The sequence below is a fragment of the Leptopilina boulardi genome, unplaced genomic scaffold, assembly GCF_019393585.1.
Source record: "Leptopilina boulardi isolate dan_hultmark-lab unplaced genomic scaffold, ZJU_Lbou_2.1 LbouV2_154, whole genome shotgun sequence".
NCBI classification, from domain to species: Eukaryota; Metazoa; Arthropoda; class Insecta; order Hymenoptera; family Figitidae; genus Leptopilina; species Leptopilina boulardi.
In genome coordinates this window covers 283,098-296,862 of record NW_026137701.1, presented here as the reverse complement: position 1 = coordinate 296,862, position 13,765 = coordinate 283,098, and the positions used below count along the sequence as shown (strand labels likewise).

General features: G+C 25.5%; 1 protein-coding gene across 1 annotated transcript in view; it reads right to left on the bottom strand.

Annotated features, from left to right (window-relative positions):
• LOC127276825 (toll-like receptor 4) overlaps positions 1-13,765 on the bottom strand; it is a 92,136-nt gene that overhangs the window by 18,674 nt on the left and 59,697 nt on the right. The window contains exon 2 of the mRNA XM_051297488.1: positions 7,604-7,626. The gene's annotated coding sequence lies outside the window, so the exon portion shown is untranslated. The remainder of the gene's footprint in view (positions 1-7,603; positions 7,627-13,765) is intronic.

The following is a 13,765-nucleotide window of genomic DNA, read 5'->3' as shown; positions in this document are numbered from 1 at the left end:
CAGGTTTTAGCAGCTGACCCGTGAGAAGGTGAACATTTTAATTCTCAACTTGGATCGATACACATATTCCAAGGGGACTGTTCACTACTATTTAGTTGTATAGAGGAAATTCACTACGCGGCAAGCAAGGGGTGCTAAAACTCGCCCTTCCACAACAAGAGCGCTTAATGCTATAAGCATACGACGATCGCATATGGGAAAAGTAGTGTCATAGTTTATTTATAATATAATCGCATTAAATAAAGTAATTATAATAGTGAAAGTATTTTAATTAATTATTAATAAATTATTTTTAATTTAATTATGCGTCATTAATAAATTTATATTAATTATTAAAATAATTTAAATTAAAGTTATTAATAAAAATGTTTTTTGATCATTACTATATATAACAAAGTAATAAATTTCATTAGTAAAAGGCAATTTCATTTTCGATTATTATAATTAATCAATTTAATTAATAACAGATATTTCCCAATTGAATTATAAACAAATATTTGTCTCAGAGTTACTCTCTAAATTTGAATTAGTGAGAATTCGTTAACTAAATTAAATTAATAGAAATTTTCATTAATTAAAAAAAACTATAAGATTTAATACCTATATATACCTATTTTTTTCAATTAAAGTTTTAATGAAAAATTACTAAAAATTATTAAAAATATTCACTAATTTAAATTTAGAAAGTAAATAACTAAAATAGTACCGATTTTAGGTATCAAAATAGAACCAAAAGTCAATTTAGTACCTAAAATCTGTATTAAATTAATACCTTTCGTTTTTCAGTGTATAGTTTATTTGAAATTAAAGCAATATAAAAAAATAAAAGAAAGAATAAAATTTAAATTATATACTCAACGTGCAATTATTGTAAATATAAAATTCATACACTTTGTGAAATAAAAAGTAAATTTTTTTTAAAAAGCAATTTTTTGGAACGAGGAATTTTGAGGATTTAAATAATCAATCACTCCATGTCCTATATGATGGGCTTATCATTATTGATCAATTTTTTTTGTCTATTTATTTAGTAGAACTGACAATGAGTGATAAGTTTTGAAAAATATAATTCTCTCTCTCTCTCTCTAGATATCTAGATATCTATCTCTCTCTAGATATATAACAAAACTATTTGTGTTAATTGGCGAATTGACGTAATTATACTCCCATAATGTTCTTTCGCTTATTGAATCAAAGAAATATTTCTTTGAATTAGAGAAATTCCACGGTTAAATGTTCCTGTTATAAAGAAAGCAAATCACCTCTCTTAAAAATACTTTGTCATAAATTAATAGAAGTGAGATTTCTTTGATATGGGTAGAAAGAAATTGCACATCTAATAATTTTTCTTTATATACATATATATAACAATGCTTAATTTCACAACGTTTTTGATGATCAAAGTTTTTTAAAGAAATATTCTATAAATAATTTTATAAATTTTTGTCTCAAAAATTATTTGATTCAAATAAATATATTTAGTTGATAAAAATGAAAGTAACCGATTACTTGAATCAAATAAATTTTTTTTCAGTGTAGTTTTAGCGATAAATATTATATTCTTATTTAATTCAAATAAAAAATTCTCTAATATATTATGTGTATAATTTTTCCTACACATTTCTATGATTTTCTTTGTCCTCTGAGAATAAAAAACACGATGAATTTAATAAGTGCCACCCTCCCCTTCCTTTCCTGTTATTCTCATATATATTGTTGTGAGGGTAAATAGTGAATCTACAGTGGTACACCTTTACATATTTACCTTACACATTACTAAGTGTACCTTGGCGCATATATATATATGTGCGTGTATGTATATCAAAGCAAACCTGCCAGTTCATAATACGTCAAAAGGGGAAGCAAACTACATGGCATACAATATAGAACGCGTATAGATCAAACGTGTTTGTGTTTTAACGCTTTTGAACTTTCCAACACCATCACTATACCAGTGTGTTTAATGCAAAACATCTCATCGGAATGAACTTGCCAAAAATAAACGTTTGCCTTGAAAAATCGAGACGACGATTAAAATCTTTCATCTGCCAAATCCCTATAAACTTTATATATATATATATATCTATACCGTATATGATTGCTATATGGAAAAGGTGGATTTTTATTTTAAAGGATCCCTAGTATTTTCTGCAAGTCTCAAATTCGTTTTATTGAACGCGTGCCAACTCTGAATGAACTTTTGAAAAATGACTTTTAAGAAATTTATCTCGCCTGATGTAGAACGTGAAAAAGGTGTGAAAACTTATTCACAAAATTAACATAAAATTCATTTTTTATCTTCTCCCATTTGAAATATATAGTAAATAAATTAAATATTTTGTTCACATCCTAGTTATATTATAGTTTTTTCATTTTTCTGATTTATTTCATAATTTAGGAATGAATTTTTCTAAATTTTAAAAAGAAATTAACAATTTCGTAAAAATTCTATAAGCTAAGAAATTAGATAAAATGTCTACTTTGCTTAATTATAAAGGAAAAAAAAACATATTGTTTAATAAAAATAATGCAGTGACTAACAAAGATAGGATACTAAACTAAAGCATTTTTTTTTTGTAAATTCCACAAGAAAATATTGTAACAGAAAATTCAATAATTTCTTTTTTATAACTTATCAAAAAGCAAAAAAATATTTCAAAGAAACTAAACACGCAGTCATCGTCTATATATAGTATATGGGTCAGAATTTCTCAAGCAAATGGGCAAATTAATTTTTAACAAAAAATTTTTTTTTTCGACATGTAGTATGATGAAAATAAATTTCTACATTTATTAGACTAAACAATTTTTTTTATTATAATTCAAGAGTAAGTTTTTAAAAATTGATAAATCCATAATTTGTTATTTCGAGAATTTTTAACAAAATACATTTCTCACGTAACCAGTTAAAAAATAAATAAATAAGTAATAAATTATTTAGATAAAAATGTTTTTTTTATTTAAGACGTTTTAACTTTAATAATGCACAATTGGAGAATTTTAAGGTTTTTGGTAATTTTTGTTAGCAAAAAAAAAAAAATCTTAAAATTATAAATTATCTTGATTAAACCCAATTGTTTTAATTTAATTTTTTTTTCTTAAATTCAAACACTAATAGGTCGATTAGTAATATTTTTAATTAAATCTGTGTTTATCTTCAATTTTTTGTAAAATGTATTTATCGACTTTTGAAAACTTGCTCTTATTGACAATAAAAAATTTTAGCAGTCTTAAATAATAAAGAAAAAAACGATTATCGAGCTCCAGTTGACCAATTTTAAAAATGATTTTTTTTTTAAATCAAATGTTAAATTTACTTCTGAATAAAATATTTATTTTATTTCTTCTTGCAAATTTAAAAAAAAATAGAATTTTCTGTTACAATATTCTCTTGTGGAATTTTTAAAAAAATGTTTATCCTATCTTCGTTAGTTACTTTATTATTTTTATGTCACAGTGTTTTTTTTTGTTTTTTTTTTGCTTTATAAAGAAGCAAAGTAACCATTTTATCTAATTTCTTCGTTTATAACGTTTTTACGACCTTGTTAAACGTATTTTCGAATTTTTAAATAAGTGACATAAAAAAAAAAATTATTTGGATATTTTTGGAAATCCTTGTGTTTGATTTTAGATATTGATGACTGCAATAAGCCTAAAAAATTTTAGGACAATCCATCAAAGCGTGTTGAAGATAATTTGTACACAAGATTTTGTGACATATACACACACATTTGGCCATTTGTTTAAAACTTCAAATATATGCATTCTAGATAAAAATAAGCCCATATAACCCATTTTTAAAAAAATCAAATATCATATCACGAATATAAACCTTCCTCGGGAGGAGAGAGGAAGCAAAATTTATTTAACCCTTTCGTTCCCAAGATAATCTGAGAACTTCAAAGAAGATAAGTGAAATTGTTCTTACAGTTTTTCGGGTCGCTGATGACGAATTTGAGGTCAGATTTTTCAAATTTTTAAAATTCAAAATGTCGGATACAACATGGCGGACAATTATTTTAAAAGTGATTAAATCCGCTCGAAAATGGCTACTCGGGAGTTTTTGGGGTCGATGATGACGAATCCGGTGTTAGTTTTTGAAAATTCAAAATGGCGGATCCAATATGGCGGACAAATTTTTGAAATTATTAGATTCGCCTGAAATTTGTTACTCGGAGGTTTTCGGGGTCGCTGATTACGAATCTGAAGGCAGATTTTTAAAATTTTCATAAATCAAAATGGCGGATTCAACATGGCGGATAAAATTTAAAAAATTGACCCAATTCGTTTCAAACTCGCTTCTCGAGGGTTTTTGGGTTTTTTTTTAAAATTCGTTCACCATATTGGATCGATCTTTGAATTTTTAGAAATTTCAAAAATCTGACTCCAGATTCATAATTAGTAACCCCAAAAACCCTTGAGAAGCAAGATTAAAACGAATTGGGTCAATTTTTTAAATTTTTTATCCCATGTTGAATTCGCCATTTTGAATTATGAAAATTTTAAAAATCTGCCTTCAGATTCGTAATCAGCGACCCGAAAACCTCCGAGTAACAAATTTCTGGCGAATCTAACATTTTCAAAAATATGTCCGCCATATTGGATCGGACCTTTTTTTATTTTTGTAAATTAACACCGGATTCGTAATCAGCGACCCCAAAAACCCCCGAGTAACGAGTTTCAAGCGAATTGCATTAGATTTTCCAAAAGTCGTCCGCCATATTGGATCCGCCATTTTGAATTTTGAAAAACTAACATTGGATTCGTAATCAGCGACCCCGAAAACCTCCGACCCAGTCGAAAATCGTAAGTTTCCCTGAAGGGTTCACATGGCCTTTAGGTAACTGTTATGAAGGTTTCAAAAGCTTCATGGCAACTATTTATACATTAGACCTAAAATTCTGTGATATTTGCTTTCTGACTTCTTAACGGGAAGCTTTTTCTACAGCTTGTTGAATATCTGTGGACAGCTTCTAGCAAAAGGTCTACCAGTTTGCTTGGTGAATGCTTTCCTAATGCCTGGTTTAATGTGTAAGAAAGCAATTCTATTTGCTTTTCACAAGTTGCAAATTAATATGTAATTTAATTACCTTTTTTACACTTCCTGAAAACTAGAATAATTTCATTAAATTAAACTAAATCGAAAAATCATAAAAATTCTATAGTAATTTGTAAATCCGTTTTATACAATTAATAATTATTCTTTATATATTATATAAAAATTATTTTTCAAAGAAAACGTTTATTTTTAAACACTTAAATTATATACGAAAAAAATTATATATAACTTGAGCAAAATTTGGGGTTAGGAATACGAACACGCTCTCTAAATCTGAATAAGTGAAATTTCACTTAAAATGTGTCAAAAGTCTTCCACGTAGAAAAATAAGTGTATTTGCACTTTTAAATAAGTGGTTTTCACTCAAAAATAAGTGAAGTTTCACTTATTTTTAAGTGCATATACACTTATTTTTCTACGTGGAAGACTTTTGACACATTTTAAGTGAAATTTCACTTATTCAGATTTAGAGAGCGGTGAAAACCTTTTATATTGAATAATGAATACAATTTCTTAAAAAAAGACAAAATATTTAATATTTAAAAAAAAGATTATTATTTTTAAACTTGATATTTATGAATATTTTTTATAAATAATATATTCTTTATTCTTTTAGAATAAATTTAAAAAGACTGTGGAAATACCGAGTCTGACGTAAATAATTTTTCTTTAATTCTTCAATATTTAAATATAATAATCTAATACATCATATTTTTACGAGATAAATAAAGATGGAAAGAAAGGTTATATTTAATTTTTGATCATTGTCATTTTTCCTCTGTTTCCTGAAATATCCATGACGCTTCATTTAATTTTCGCCACCTGAACGCTTTCTTTTTATATATGCAAAATCCTGCAACTCTTTGATAACTCTCTGAAAGCTACTTGAATGCTTTGTTTAAAACGTACAAAATTTGTTATTTTCAAGCTTTCCGTGGAAGCGAAAAATCGGCCATAACAGGCTTCCTGAAAGTTTTCTATAGCTAGTTATCTACTGTCTCACAATTCTCTAATGGTTATCTCAATACTTCAAAACAACTTTTTGTGCAGCTTAACATAGCGTAGGATTTTCAACTGGGGAGTAACAAATTTCAGGCGAATCTGAACGATTTTAAAAATTGGTCATTTTTAATATTTATTTATATATTTTTTTAAACAATAGAAATTTTTAGACATCATCTGGTCTAGAAATTTTGAAAGCACTATTCCTCCTGAAGAAAATGCCTCAAAGCAGACTTAGAAATATTAATTTTGTTCAGAGTTATTGAGGTTTTTGTAGGTGGGACATATACGTCCCATGGGAACGAAAGGGTTAACTACAAAATTCAAAAGCAAAAAGTTCATTTATTTAAAAAGTTTACTAATTCAAATTTAAAGAGTATTTTCACTATATGATTTTTGTAATTATAATTTAAATTTTGAAATGGCGTGTGGATCCTCCATATATATATATATATATATATATATATATATATACTTTTTATATGAAAAATGCCTCTCAGTGTTTGCTTACATACCAACAAAATTTAATGACACAAATTTACAAAATGTTTCTCTTCATTTTTCCATATTTAAAAAAAATAAACACACATCAAAGAGAAAAATAACTCACCCATGTTTGAAGTATGTATTATAAGCATAATTTAAGTTTTCATTAACATTTATCAGAAATTTTTATATTAAAATTTATGAAAACTTTGAAATTCATTTCACATTAAAAGATTATTTTGAAAAACAAATGAAATCTCTCGCATTATTAAATATTTAAAAATGTTCAGAAATTACCATTAAGCTTTATAATTAAATAATGTAATATACTGTGAATAATTTTCTATAATTAAATTTTTCTAAATAGACAAATTTTTCCTTTAACAGATCCAATTTTTACAGTTGAGTATAAATAAATACATATATGTGTGTGCGTGTGTGTTTTTAATATAAGGTTGTTATTAAATTTAATCCGAAATTTCCGGATTGGCGGGTGGCAATATAATATCCGCATGAGTAAAAGAAGAGTAATACAATAAAATTTTTATTGAAGTATAGAAAAAAAGTATGCTGGAGAAATTTTACGATTTCGAAAACATGAGCTTAAAAACTGCTTGATGGGTAATAAAGACTCTTGAATAGATTCGTTATTACTCGTCCTCTATATACCCTGTTATTTTATTCCCGATATATGTGTACGCATAATAATATATATATATATATATATATATATATATATATATATATATATACAAACATATATTCTGAAATGATGTGTATGTTTGAGTGACTATCTCTGGAAGCTATTGGCAATGTATGTAGTTGAAATAAAACAATTTCAAGTGGAAACTTCCAAAAATAACAGCCCTCAGACGCTCTAACTAACATCAGAAAAGTACCTGCCAAAACTCAATTCCAGCTTGGAGCTTTGAAAAGAAGAGAAAAAGAGAGAGATTTTCGACTTTACTCGTTGTACGCTTTTAATTCATTAATCCTCATCACAAATTTTTTTTTTTTTTTTTTTTTTTTACTACAAATAAATATAAAATTACTGACCTTTCTTTCGTCTGGCAATGTTTCTGTAACAGAAAAAATTTCCACATTTTAATAATGAATAAATAACATAAGACAGATTTTTCAAAAATTTTCATTTAATTATTATAAAATTTAAATATCTTAATTTAATTTAAACTATAATATTAAAATATTTTTAATTAAAAATTAAATTTCATTTTACATTGCTGTCCTAATAGAACATAATATATGAATATAAAATGAAATACTTTATACTTTAGAATTTGCATTTGACACATATAATTTCTATATTTAATTTAATTTGAATGAATTTTATAATTTAACTATAAACCCCGTGTATTTTAGAACTAACCAACCAAGATAAAAGATTATAATAATTTGCATATAAAAATATTTTTTTCTTCTATGTCGTTGATGATAAACGTTGTTAACTTCACCAACGTCAACTAATAATAAAAATAATAATAATAATAATAATAAAATAACTATTTTAGAACGAATTTCAAATTTAACAAATATGTAATAGATCATCAAGAAAATAATTATATGATGCATTAATTTTCAAATTCCCTCTAAACTATTTATACCTAAAATTTCTCCATCCAAAATAACAATTTTCAGTTAAATTACAAATTCTGTAATCTATATTAATAAAATCAGACTTTTGTCTGTACATTGCTCCAAATTAATTTTTTCTTGCATAGTTTATCATTTTAAGTAGTAAAGATAACAAATATGCCATAAATAAAAATTCTGTCTGTCTGTCTGTCTATCTATCTGTCTGTCTGTCGTCAATATTTTGTACCGGCACAACTTTAAAACGGCTCAACCGATTAAGGTAAAACTTGGCAGCGTATTCAGTCTTAACGTAACTTAAAATCTTAGCCATATTTGATTAAAAAATATTAACATGAACGAAAGTTATGACATTTTTTCAAAAAATTTAAAAAATCAAAAAAATGCAATTTTTTTATTTTTTGACAGATTGATTTGAAACTATTTGTACCTAATTTTTTCACATAAATACAATCAATTTTTTTATTAAATTAAGTAAATAGTCTGAATTTAAAAGTCTAAATCAAATTTTTGAATTTCCAATTTTTTTAATAACATTGTAATATAAGAATTCGTTATGTTCAACTTTTTATAAGTAAAACAATAATGTTTTTAGTCTGTTGGGTATTAAACGCAATCTTAGCTGCACACCAATGAAAAATATTAATTTAAACAAAAATATGACACTTTCAAAAAATTTAACATTTTTTATTTTTTGATAATTCTTTACTAAACGTTCTTTATTTAAAATTTTGTGACCAATTAAGTATGCTTTTAACAAGAAATTTTAAGAATTTTATCAGAATTTTAAAATTAATAATTGCAAATCTGAATATGAAATCAGATATTGTAAAAATAAAAAATCGAAAATTACTTTTTTACTCTTTGAAATTAGATCCAATTGGATGTAATTATAAATTTCAAAATTTATTAAATCTAAATATTATAACCGTCGAAGACGGGTGCGACAGCTAGTAGAAAATAATATTGTGCTAAAACACTCAATTTCTCAAAAGAAATTTGGTATTCAAATTTTTCAACAAACAAAAATAATCGTATATTTCAGCTAATTTTTAAAAAAGTCTATTTGCGAATTCAGGTGATATTTAAAAATCTCCAATAAAGTTTTGAGAGATTTTTGAGAAACGACGAATAATTTTTCCCTGTGATGTTTGTGACGGGAAAATTTACATGATATTAAAGATTATTGAAAAGCTGCATTCCATTTACATAATGCACATTCATCACATAGAAGCAGATGGATCTTGACGCTGACACGGACATTTTTTTTTTTTTCGTTTACATTCTATACTTTTTTTTCATTCTCTCTTTCTTCAACTCTCTCTTTCTCTGTCTTATATTATTTCGCCTCTCTGAAGCACGTAGAGAGAGAACCTTCACACGAGTGTTAGGAAAAAGATCACCAAACTGTTTTTCAAATAAACAGAAGATCGCGATTGAGTGCCTTCCACTAAATGTTCAACCTAAAGAAAATAAATTCCCATCTGGTTTAAAAGTATATTGCTTTATTATGTGACACGTTGATAATAAATTTTATTAAATGTTTCATTATAATTTAGACATAAATTTTATTAACGTCTAAATAATAACAGTTCACAATTTATTAGCTTCAATAAATAAACAAATAGAATATAAAAAAATAATCTTCAATTTTACTTCTACTACTACCTATTATAATGAAGTGTATTTTCAAAATACAATTTTGCAAGAAAAAAAAGAATTTGCAAAAAAAAAATTGGATTTTTTCTCAATGAGCAAAATTAGTGTCAACATAAATTTCATATAAAAATCGAATTTCTGCTGACTGAAGGAAAAAGAATTTTATCCTATTTAGTTTATTTTGCTTCAATATTGAGACCAACCGAGAATTTCTCCCTGACTGATAAAATTGTCTCTATTATTGATTTTTGTTTATATCTTGTTATATTAGATTTATTGGAAGGAAAAAAAATTATGTCACAGCTTAAAATCAAAATAAATATACATATATATTTTTAGAGGAAAATTTTCAAATTAAATTTTACTGAATATGACATTTTTTTTTTGTTATTCTATATTATAGAGGAATTATTATAAATTCCATAATACTTTTTTAAATCTTAATTAAAAAAAAAAAAAAAATATTCCCTCAAGTTAAATAAACATTACTATACACTCAGAAAAAAATTTAAATGGGAAGAATTAAATTTTGGTTGAATCAAGCAAATAAATTATAAATAACAATTAACAAAAAGTTTTATTTGGCTCAATCAAATTCTTCGTTGTGTTTTAATACAAAAAAGTGGTATATTTAGTTCAAATAAAACTTTTCTCTGAGTGGACATAATAATAACTTATTGGATTTATTATTTATTTATTTTGCTTCCTTGTGGAGGAAGCTTTGTAGTCCTTTCGTTTATAAAACTTTTCAAAGTGTCAGAAACAAATTTTTTTTTTATAAAAACATGTTATATGAGATTTTGATCAATTGTCCGGATGTATGTATGTGTGTGTGTGGATCCCTTTTTTGTTTAGAAGATAACTTTAACAGGTTTTAATAGATTTAGATAAACTTTGGTAGGCTCATTTATCATATTAATATCTCAAATCTGACTAAAGGATTTTGAAAAATATCAAAAAAAAAATTTTATCGTCTTTTTTCCAAAATTTTTTTTTTAATCGAAAAAATTTTTTAATAGAAAAATTTAAGGTTAGGGTAAAAGGTACAGTGACCGACACCCAGACAGTGAACGACACCTGCACGATGTAGTATAAGGAGACCCCACTGCTATATTAAGCCCTCGAAAAGTTGAAGCTGATTTCCCCGTTTCTCTTACAATTAACGGAGGTGTCGAACCTATCGGAAAATTTGGGAACTAGTTACCCACACTGACAGAAAATGTGTACATACAGTTACTAACACATAGAACTTTCTCAAAATGGCTGCCGTGACATAACCTGCATAAACTGATTGTTTTTTATATCGGTTTGTTTTTTTATGGTTTTTGAAAATAATTTAAAGGAAAGTAAGGAAATATGATTAGTGGTTCCATTAAAGGTTGCAAAACAAATTGTGTTAAAGGCAATACAAAATATAAATCTATTTATAAAACTATTTTCAAAGAAATCCAAATAATAATAATGAGTTTCATTTTAAATATAAATCTTATTAAAGTATATTTTTATCACAACCATAATTAAAATAAAATTTAAACAGTTTAATAATTTATATTCACTTGCAGTTACTATTTTTACTTCGTTACTGTGTTTTTACACAACATAAATAATTATATCATGTTTATATCCATGGAGATTCTCCATGTTTACATCGCTCATGTCACTTTTAGCAGACGAAATTTCGGAGGTATCAAATTTTCCCCTTAGGGTTCGACACCTCTGTTAATTGTAAGAGAAACGGGGAAAACGGCTTCAGCTTTCCCGGACAGTGGGGTCTCCTTATACTACTTCGTGGACACCTGCTATTAAAAACGATAATAACTATAAAAATAATAATATTTAATTAAATATCACTAGTAAATTAATTAATATACAATATTTAAAAACTTATACAGTTTATACAAAATTTTATATGTTTATATTTTCCTCAATATTTAATACTTTCTAGAAAACTAACCTCAAAAAATTTGCTTTATTGATTACAAATATAAATATGAAAAAATTGTTAAATAATTATATTTTAAAAGCAACTTTTTTTGTACATTAAGTCTGAATAATAAAATTTATGATAATACTAATAAATATCATGTTACTTAAATAGAAGTTTAAATATTTTTTATTTTATTAAAGGGTGTCGTTCACTGTTTTCATACCATACATTTTTAAATTAATATTATAAACTCTTATCAAGGTGTTTTTTAATTTTAAACTTGTGTACTATAAATTTTAACCCAAATCTTTTATTTAAAATTTATTTTATAACTAAATCTTTAATAAATTACGATAAAATGTCATTTAAAGTTGAAAGTATGCCCAGGGTGTCGGTCTCTGTACCCCTTACCCTATATATATATAATAAAATCGTATTCCTTACGTCAAGACGAATCGATCGATATATATATATATATATACGGAAAGAAATTTAGTAGCAATATTTGATAAATCTGATAGGAAATTTTAGTATTCTCTTTTTCAAACGCGGAACATTTGGGTTTGATAACGAAAATCGGTATATTTTTACCAATAGTCTTTTTAGTAAATATATTCCAGAAATTGAAATTATTATTTCGTAAATTGATAAATTTATACGAAAAACCAGAAGTAAGTTAAATCGACGCGCACTTCGTTATTTACTAAATTTATATGAAAATTTGGAAAGATTATTTCGAAATTTGTTAAAACTATACTAAAAATTCGAAGTGGTTCAGTCGTGACAGATGACGACAGAAACACCAACAGATTCTACGCCAAAGTTTTATCTCTTTCTCATCTCGAGGATAGACGAGGATATGAACTTTTAAATGCACACACACACACATACACCGCATTGTTTTACATCGATTGGCTTATTTTTATTCCTAACCTATACTAACGATAATACGTATAACATTCGCAGAATAACGCTTCATATACAAATTTACGCTCATGTGAAAAACTGATGTGACCATTCTTATATACTAACCAGACATATTTTTCACCGCTTATGAGAAAGGTGAAATTATATTAAAACATGTTTAAAAATATAAATAAAAATCATTATTTATTGGGAAATAATTAAATATTTTATTATTTTTTGAAGAACAATTTTTTTTACTGATTTATTGTAAAATCTTCGAAATTAATTATATAAAAGAAATTCAGGTCCTGTATCAAGATAATAGTAAAAAGGGGCTTGTCTAAAGAGCTTCGTCAGTCTTCGTTACCACTCGGTGAGGATCGGGCAATTCCGAACGTTCAACTTCGGCAAATTTCGTCGAATCTCGTTAACTTTGATATTTCTTTTTCAATTTTCATATCAAATATATCAAAATCTAAAATAATTATATCATTTTATACAATTCTACTTACGAAATTTGAAATATTTGGTTAGAAAAATTGATAAAGAGCTTATTAAAATTTGACATTTTTGTGTTTCAATAAAAAGATTTCAGATTTCGTAAATATTATATCAAATTTTCATTCCAACTATATTAAATATTCTTATTTTAATCTCAATCATTCTTAAAAATAGTATCGAAAATCGTTATCATGCCAAAATGTTCCGCAATTGTAACCAAATATACTAAAAAGTAACACCATAATATCAAATATTGCTACAAACTTTCTTTCCGTGTATATATATATATATATATATATATATATATATATATATATATATATAAAGGTATTGAGGTAAATTTAAAGAATTAATGAAAGTTAAAAAATCAAAAATTCACATTTTGGCTATAAAATTTTGCTTTCTCCACGAGGAAGTAAATTTTTTTGCTGATCGTAAAGAGGAAACAAAATGTTCATGTAATGAACATCTGAATTTACAACTTGTTTGCATTTTTTTCCCAATGTTTGTTAATTTTTTTAAATATATACTTTATTCTATTAATTTTTATTTTAACGTTTTTTCTTATTTAAACTAATTTCAACTTTATATATGTAATCAGAATCCCTTGGAAA